This window comes from Sphaeroforma arctica (genome assembly GCF_001186125.1).
Source record: "Sphaeroforma arctica JP610 unplaced genomic scaffold supercont1.37, whole genome shotgun sequence".
Taxonomy (NCBI): Eukaryota; class Ichthyosporea; order Ichthyophonida; genus Sphaeroforma; species Sphaeroforma arctica.
In genome coordinates, this window is record NW_014040521.1 from 15063 (window position 1) to 24712 (window position 9650).

Genomic DNA, 9650 nt, shown 5'->3' on the forward strand with positions numbered 1-9650 from the left:
GCCCAGGCAATAATGTTCAGGCCATATGTAGTCGTGGATAGGATGAATGTTTTGAAAAGCACCAGTCGATTGCGGGGGTGTCGCCAGCTGAATTCATGGAAGCCATAAGTACGGAAAGAGGCGATACCCAGAGACAATGCTGCAACCAGGGATTACATATGTCTGGCGACGTTGATCCCTGGTATTCCGTGAGAGAGTGGGAACCCCAGATGTTTGGTGTGTTTCGGTTTGGCATGTGTGGGCGCCATCGTCAGGGGGAGGTAACGTGTGTTCCAAGGTGCGTCTGCAAGAGTCGGCGTGATAAGCTCACCATTTATACGAAAGGTTAGCACCGCGTGTCGCAAGTCGGTAGGTCGTACTCGGGGTTTAATGACACCCTATTCGAGGCCAGGTTTGCGTCCCCACGCATCAATGCCATCTAAGAAGGGCTGAAGCGGAACCAATTGAGGGGCTTGGATCCGTGTGTCATCGACAAATAAATAAGAGCGGAGGAGCTTGGGCCGAAATTGTGCTAGCGTGACAGTTAAGGAATCCATGTAGATAATAAAGAGCTGGTGGCCGACGATTGAGCCTTGTAGGATGCCATTCGTTCTATGGAATAGAGACGAAAGCGTGCAGCGATATGTCACTCGGGTAGGGACCCTCTCAAATAGCGCGCGGAGGCAGTTAATACAGTTTTTGAGCATTCCAGCGTGGCGCAGAAGTACCCATAGGCGTGGGAGAGCAACCTTTTTTTGTATGCCTTAGTGATGTCCAAACAGACGTCGTTCCACTCCTCTTCTGACTGTGTCTCAGATTCCATGGCGGCAAGTGCTTGGGTAAAACAGGAGTACCGTGATTTGAAACCAGCTTGGGTAGTATGGGTAGCAGAGCCGGGGTGGCTTCTAATCAGATTAAGAAAGCACTTTTCAAAGATGCGTCTGACTACTGAGTTTTGGATCCAATAATTCTGATGATAGAGTGATCAGAAATATAGCGGGAATACCGGTAGGTGATACCGGGACTCCCGCGTGTGAGAGAAACGCTGAAGTAATAATTGAGTCTGGTGCAGAAAACAACAAACACAAATAAAGACTCAATGCGAGTCCCTCAGCCTAAGACTTTACCTAGCTGAGCGATTCGCATTTGAGAAGAGGTATATTGTTTCCGTTGGTCGTATCTTTCAGTCACTCTCAAACTCTACATACATGTACTAACGCAGCAGTTCCAACATACATTGAGCACAATCCTGGACGGACTACCAGTACATCACTACATCGATGATATAGTGATTGCCAGTGATGATTACGATGAACACAACCGTACAGTAAAGGAAGTCATCAAGCGTCTTACATACCATAGTAATAAGCTGAACCCAGCCAAGTGCCACTTCGCAACTGCGGAGGTAATGGTACTAGGCAAGAAGGTATCAGCGCATACCATCGATGTGAATTATGTGAAACAGGCAAAGCTGCTAGATTGGCCAACCCCACAACGTTACAAGAACATAGCGTCAGCATTAGGCTTAGCAAACTATCTCCACGAGCACTTCCCCAACTATGCCCACATTGTAGCACCGCTACGGGAGCTCTGCAAACTCAAACCGAATGAGCTAATTGGTGAACGGTGGGATATACATATGTTGTTGGAAGTTGTTTCCTAGTTACTTTGAACTAGCACAACAGATATTTGGTCTAAATAATGTATATGTGTTTGCGGGCCCACAGAACACACAACTACCTCGATTCTGATCCACAGATGACAAGAAGGGGCGTTTAATCACGACTGGTCGTTAGCGGATGGATGGATGAACCCATCTTGGAAATTGATGCACAAGTTGCTTAGGAAGATCAAGACAGAGGAGGCATCCGCCACAGTAGGTTTACCTTGGGTGCCACGGGCGCCATGGTTCGACTTTCTCAAGCAGCTACTTCAAGCGGAACCGGTACTGGTGCCTAGAACACCACATACATTCCTAAAGTTTGGTAAGTATGCGTGCGGCAAGACACCTTGGAGTCATACAGTGATAGTGAGACTAAGTTCATCCAATAATTCAAAACTGGATCCCCTCTTCTCACAGCGACTGAGTTTCGCAGAGCCAAGCCATATACCGTATGTAAAATATTTGGACACAGCACGAGATATATCGGTCGCCATGGCTGAAGGAGAAGGTCAGCCGTCAAGATACGCTACGCAAAGGTTTCCACCCGATGATCAGTATTGATACACGATACCCATGGGATCCAGTCTATAGCTGGGTTACATCCCGATGCCGATTCTACATCCTATACGTACTAGATGTAGCCACGGGCTTTTCGATCCTTCGCGCCACCCCGGACAGAACCAAGGAGACAACCGTACAAGCCTTAATAGGGACTTTTGGTGCACACGGATTTCCACACATGATACAGACGGACATAGGGTCGGAATTCACATGTAACATGATACTGGAACTTTCAGTGAAGGATGTATGGATGCTACACAAGGTGTCACCATGTAGAGTATGGAGAGTAGCTGGAAGGTACGAGATAAAAGGATACAATAGACCTCTTCTCAAGTACGGTTATCTCAGCTAGGAAAAGTCCCTAGGCTGAGAGAACCGAGCTGAGTCTTTATTTGTGTTTTCATTAGACTCAGGATTTACTTGAGTGTTTCTCTCACACGCGGAGTCCCGGTATAGCTTACCGGTTCTACCGCTAATATTTCTGATGACTCTAATATCAGAAATATTCCAACTCTAATTCCACAACTCAATATTTGATTATTCTGGGTTTTGAGATTTAGATTAGCTTCTTGATAATCTGGTCCCTAGATGCTACATCCCCCCAACTTTATGCTTCTTAGCCTGCGTAGGTGTAGAAAGTGACATCTTACAGTACTAGATTATCTAGAAGTTGGTGTTTGTATACAGGGAAAATCTTGTCCCTTAGGGGGCATAAGATAAAATACCTGCCACCATTATCTATTACATATTACCGATTAATTAAATTTATACTATAGCAGGAGTCCTCTACCACGCTCATCGGAGTCAGTCTTCACCGGTGCTCTCGGTTGGTCTCAACTTGGCTTAGGAAAACGCATCTTAACGGTGGCTCTGCAACCGAGTCTCTGGTCCTTGTTCCTCTGGTGTGTGGGGGGAGCATGCTTCTAGGCGAGAAAAGTGGGAGTGTCCTGTGGTATCAGTGAGACTTGCTTAGGTCCCCCGCCTCGTGCACTGTCGGTGGTTTTAGGGTTTAGGGTTTAGGGTTTTAGGGTTTTTTGTCGCTGGCTTCTTTGGCCTTGACTGCCTTTTTTTACGTCTCCGGCGTTGACGGTATGTTACCTGGGATCCATCACCTCGGATGGACGGCCTGTCGTCGACTATCGAGGAGAACTGAGTCTCTTCGTTTGGATGTACGTGATTGTTGGAAGTAAATGCTTCCGGAGCATTGGCCTTTTTTACGAGGCCAAGTAGCTCATCACTGATCGAGTCAGGATATTCGGGGGCTTTAGTCTCATCAAGGTTACAAACAAAATACCCGTTGCCCTCCCTGCATACTATTTTGTATGGTCTGCCATTTGGTGCTGTTAACTTGTTCATTTCACCTTGATAGCGGACCATGACAAGGTCCCCTTCGTGGAAGTTTACATACTTCTGTTGGTATTTTCGATCGTATGCTGCTCGGATCTTCTCTTGATACTGTGCAACATTGCTCTCTAGTTGTGGCCTAATGGCTTTTTCTAGATTTTGCAGTCGCTCTTCTCAAGATACTATAGTACTGGATGCGGTCACTGGCTCATTGTAGTCCGTGAGTTGATTCTGTCTGTGACCAAAGTACACATTAAAGCGCGGTGACTTGTGTCTTCTGGATGTACGCAGATTATGGCCCATCTGTACGAATGGAAATTGTGAACACCAGTTACCTGGATTCTGTTCAACAAATTTTCATAACAGTGGCATGAGGTCTCTATGTGATCGTTCGTTCGCGCCTAAGACTTTAGGTTGATGCGGCCGAGTGACTAAGTGTTGCATTGGCGCTTGTTCAACAACTTTTGAGAGTATGTTGTTAACATATTCCGTGCCTTGGTCTGTTTGTATGATTTGTGAAAATCCATATTCACACATAGTTGGTGCCAGTGTGCGTGCTATGATAGCCGCTGATTTGTCCATCATTGGATGCAAAATGACGTACGATGAATATACATCAAGCCATACTAACACGTATGTGTGTCCTCTATTGGAATCCAATAGTGGCCCTATGCTGTTTACTTGGACTCTATCGCTTGGATATGCGGCTGTAATTGATTGCAAGGGGTGAAACTCCTTTTTGTGTATTTTATTTTTGAGACATGTTATACATCCGTCAATGAACTTGTGTACATGTTGTTGGATATCAGCCCAATCATGTCCATCTGCTTGCAACTAGTGTACTGTTTCCTCAGGAGTGGAATGTCCCAAGTTGTGGTATTGCTCGATGATATTCATACGTGTCTCATATTCTGTTGACTGTGGTGCGTCTCCAGAGTGAACTGGTTCTGACGCTGCAACGTGTATGGCAGGTTGTTCCCGCGTCGAGTCAAAGTATGGAGACTTAGCTCCTATCTTTGCGACTAATATGATACCCCATGGGGTCTTGCCACAAGCCTTCTTGCCCTCTTTGAGGAACGTATTGTTTTGTGTTTTCCACTAGCATCGGGTCTTCTTCTTGTAAAGACAAGGACTTTAGAAACCACGAGGCATCGGAGTAGCATGGTATACATATCGTGATGCTGGTTACCTCTTCAATGACTTTGTCAAGGACATCAGGTATGAGTTCCCATGGTGGATTCGCCCATGCATTCACTTCCTGCGCCCACTTTTGTTGTAGCGCATTCTGTTCTTTGATGTAGTATTTATCTGTGTGCGCATTGTGTGCCGATGCAAACAGATCTACCGTGAACTTCCAAAACCTTCGTTCTGCTTCTTGATAGAATCTGGGGTGTAACATCCAGTCTATAGCCGATATGGTTATTGTTAGCGTGCGGTGTGGGGGACTAATAGTAAAGTGCTAGTGTATGTAAAGTATGGTGCATTTGAATGAATTTATTTATGGTCTCACCCTCAGGTATATACTAATGGTGTTTGTACTAGTGTTCAACCACTTAGGTTGGCCAGGGTAAAAACTCATATGATCAGTATGAGAAACCTTATTCAGAACACTTTAGCTCTAGAAATAAATATACCATATTCTCTGTTACTACACTCAGTCTCGGACCTCGGTTCTTGGCTAGCCGGTGGCCCGTATCCTATAAATAGAATAATCTGAAGAAGAAGTCTTATTTACTCCAAAAGGATATCCTCTCTTATATTCACGGAATAGACAAAGGTTGATGAATGGGGTAATCGAGGTTATACGTGTGAGATACGATTGCCTCTGTCAGTGAATTCTCTCTAAACAGGTTGAAAGATCGACGTCCACGGTAATCGAGCATATGATCACTTGTTCATTCTAGTGAGTATTTGTAATATAACGATCGAGTTACTTATGCGGACATAACAATTGGGTCTCTCTGGGGAGTAATTAGGATATGTTTAAGATATGAAACACGTGTAGGTTTGAGTTATCTCCCTCGAAAAGAAAGATAAAGAATTTTGTAAGATAATACAACGATATGTTTCTCTCCTCGAGAGTATAAATTTCAATACTAGCGAAATGATTAGCCAATACATAAATTACAGTGACTGATTACCCCTATACTTAAAAAGTTGTTTATATAAGGGTAGCAGTCAACAGAGGTAGGTTATTACCAGTAGATAAGTTATCATTTTAGGACAGAGAGCGGAATTGGTTCGAAAATAAAGATTGAGATGTCTGTAGGATAATATAATGAGAGTAGAAATATGATTAGCCAATGCATAAATTACAGTGACTGACTATTTCTTCAATTAAGGAAGTTGTGTATATAAGGGTAGTGTTAGAGTGCAATGTAGTAGACTTTAAATAAAGTGCAAATATCTAAAGAATAGTGCGTTCGAATGAATTTATTAATGACCTCACCCTCAGTTATATACTTATGGTGTTTGTACTAGTGTTCAACCACTTGGGCCAGCCAGGGTAAAAACTTATATGATCAGTATGAGAAACCTTATGCAGAACACTTTAGCACTCGGATATATTTTCTAGAAATAAATATATCATATTCTCTGTTATGTACACTCAGTCTCGGACCTCGGCTCTCGACTAGCCGGTGGCCTGTGTCCTATAGATATAATAATCTGAGAAGAATTCTCAAAGTACCTTTACGTTCTCTCGGGCGGAGCCACCTATACATATATTAATTTGAGGGCAAGTCCCAAATTGCTCTCGGGCTGACGACGTAAAACATTATTAACATATTTAGAAATACGTCTACTCCTGTAGTCTCTCAGGTAGTTGTGTATATAAGGGTAGTTGTCGACAGAGATAAGTTTTTGTCAAAAGAAAATTTATTGCCTTTAGTGTAGAGAGAGCAATGGGCCCCCTCCCCCCCCCCCCCGCCCGATAAAATAACCGCAGTCGAGGGTTGCCTATTTTTGTGTGTGAATAGCAATAGCAAGGAACGGTTCAGACCAAAAAGCTATGAAAACTCAGGGAGTTACAGCTGTTCTATTCTACTAGGTATATAGCTAGCCTGGCAGGTTAGCTATATAATTAACTGCTTATGGTGTGGGTGGCCTTTCCTCTTATACTTTCTTTGGAGTGAACCCCGTCAGGGATGAGAGATCATAAATGACAGCGATACCCATGGGAGCCGGTGGGACCCTTTATATGGGTCAGTTGTATGGGGCAGAGCTCTTCTAAAAGGTAGTGAAGAGTTACATATGGTTGGCTTCTGTGGTTTAAAAACCAGAAATAAAGCATAAGACCAGATGCCAGCATCACTGTGAGACTCACTAATCAAACAGATCCGAAAGACTTTAATGAACCGCCGATTTTAAAGTGGATTAGTTAGCCATTAGTAAAGGCAGGTTGACCACTGACGCTGACGTACGACGTTTGGTCACCAGCTCATGTTCCCATTTATGTACCTGTTGCGTGACGTGTAGTTTGTACTTGTCTGACACAAAGTTCGTGTTTGTCGTCGAAGGCCCAAAAGTTTATCTCGAGGTATGGGAAGGGGTACTTCACTGCCTGATAGAGTACATCGAGCCGCATCCATAATGGTCTCGTTAGCATCTAAGTACTGGCGTAGTCGTTGCCGTATATCCTCAGGTTCCGATAAGTCTGGTGCCATGCGAATGTCGATCGGTTCAAGTAGCTCATCCATAACATTCCGATTGATTTTTGGAAACGGAGTTGATAGTCCAGTAAGACCTAAGCCCGATTCGCCCATACTATCCATTCCCAGAATTACATCAATATTATCGGGTAAATTCATATGTTCAAACGTACAATCTGCAGCAGACTTTGTACCATATTGAACCGTCGTGGCATGTGTCTTGCCGAGGCGCGGAGTGCGGGAAGCTTTGTCCGCCAAGTATATGTAACTATCCTTAGCTGGTGGTGTAATAGTTAGTTACGCCTTTGCTGCGGATGCCTGAGTAATAACGGAGCGGTTCGCCCCCGTATCAATGAGTGTGCGCATCGCATGTCCGTTGACTTGTAACGTAACATATACACGGTTGTCAGTAGAGAACAATTTATTTTTTCCTGTAATAGTTAGTTACGCCTTTGCTGCGGATGCCTGAGTAATAACGGAGCGGTTCGCCCCCGTATCAATGAGTGTGCGCATCGCATGTCCGTTGACTTGTAACGTAACATATACACGGTTGTCAGTAGAGAACAATTTATTTTTTCCTGCAAATATTCTTGTAGCCGTTCGACCAAACGTCAAGCACATGTTTAAGTCAGACACCCCAACATATCAATTTGAGCTTGGCTTCTCTTCCCAATCCGCTGGCCCTTGCTCGGCCTCCATCAACTCATCTTCACTATCGACATACGACTCGTCGACGAAATCATGAATATGCATCACCTCACTCTCTCCTACCTCAGCTGGCGTCGGATCAGGCATATGATCACCCCCATCGACGAGATTAACTCGAGGTCGGAATGTATTACCCGGCGCCTGTTGTGTGCGCGTGGATGTTCCCCCAGCCGATGTACGGTGCGGTAGCGCACCTCCACGTTGCGTATGGCTGCCCGTGTTAGTTGATGTCGGTGCTCTCAGTAACTTAGGGCAACGTGGTGCGTGTACTGGGCCAGGAGGGAGATTCTGTTCACATGACCGACAACGAGCCCTAGGGTTTGATGCTGGCGGCGCATGCGGATTAGCTCGTGTGTTGGCCTCCACACGCGTTCGTGTGCGTTGTGGTCAAAACCAAGTAACACTTAATAAAGAGTGTTAAGTCTGAAATAAGTGAACTCAGTCAGAAGTGCCATTGGGAATGGCGCGCCTGCTATATTTATTAATCACGATCCTATGTGGAACGAGACTTTATATGAAAATACCTGTCTCTATGGTTTCAGATGAGTCATCACTTCTATATCAATAAATTCTCTATTCCACTAATCGCTCCGGTCCTCTGGTCCACTCCTCAAATAATCCCATAGGTCCGGTCCTCTAGTCCGGTCCTCAAATATTCTCCTAGGTCCGGTCCTCTGGTCCGGTCCTAAATTCCTCTGTAAGGTCCGGTCCTCAGATCCGGTCCTAAATATCCGCCTAGGGTACTTTGTCCACAGCGTAAACGTGAACCCCCGGGGATTTGTAGCGGTCGGGAAAGGTTTGTCCGACGGTGTTCTTCCGCCTTGTCAATATTCACCCGAAATACATCACGTATATGTGCCGCGGAATATTCTCGCCAGTTAGGGTGCATACGAAGAGTTTCACGGTAATCTGCGCCCCCCACAGGTTGAGCATACCATGGTTGCGGTACACTTGTAGTGGATTCTCATACTGTCGCATCTCCATAAAGTCAACTTTGTAATAGCCGCGCCTCCACATTAGACACTATGTTATAAACGTACTCTTAAGTAGTACGTATACTAAAAACGTACTCTTAATAGTACAAGGAACTTAAGTTTCCTAAATGGTTTTTAATGATTTTACTAATTAATACTTTTTCCATTATACATTTCAGATATTTGGACGAAGCCATTAAAAGGCCTCAGTAAAATTCCAAACATAAGAGTTGGTCTAGTTCTATTAATAGAACTATATTTACTTTCCAACTTTATGTATATCTGAATACTTCGGTAGCGAGATGGCTCAACCGAATATAGGTTTCTAGGGACTATTAACGTTACCTAGTTGATTCTCCGATCAGCCAACCAGATGTGCCAGTGTGATGAAGGCTAAGTCGGTAATTCTTGATAAGTGGCAAGTTATTGATTAAGACAATAACTAAGGACATCAAGAGTATTTTTCTTTCTTTTTTTTCTTCCTTTTTTCTAAAGATATGACTTTATGAGTCTCTCAGATTCGCCCCAACGAAACATACCATAATTTCTAATAGAGCGACAACGAAACACTAAATAAAATCCCTTCGGCGGAAACAGTACTGAGAGGATTATATATAGGCAATGTCTCAGCCTCACTATCCCTCAGGGTATTGCTGTTTTCACGAGGCATACCTAACTTTACTAAAAGTCTCATTTCGTTTATTTACTTCGATATTTTCACGATACTTAGAATTTATCTACGCGTTTATTTACTCTAAGGCGTTAATATCG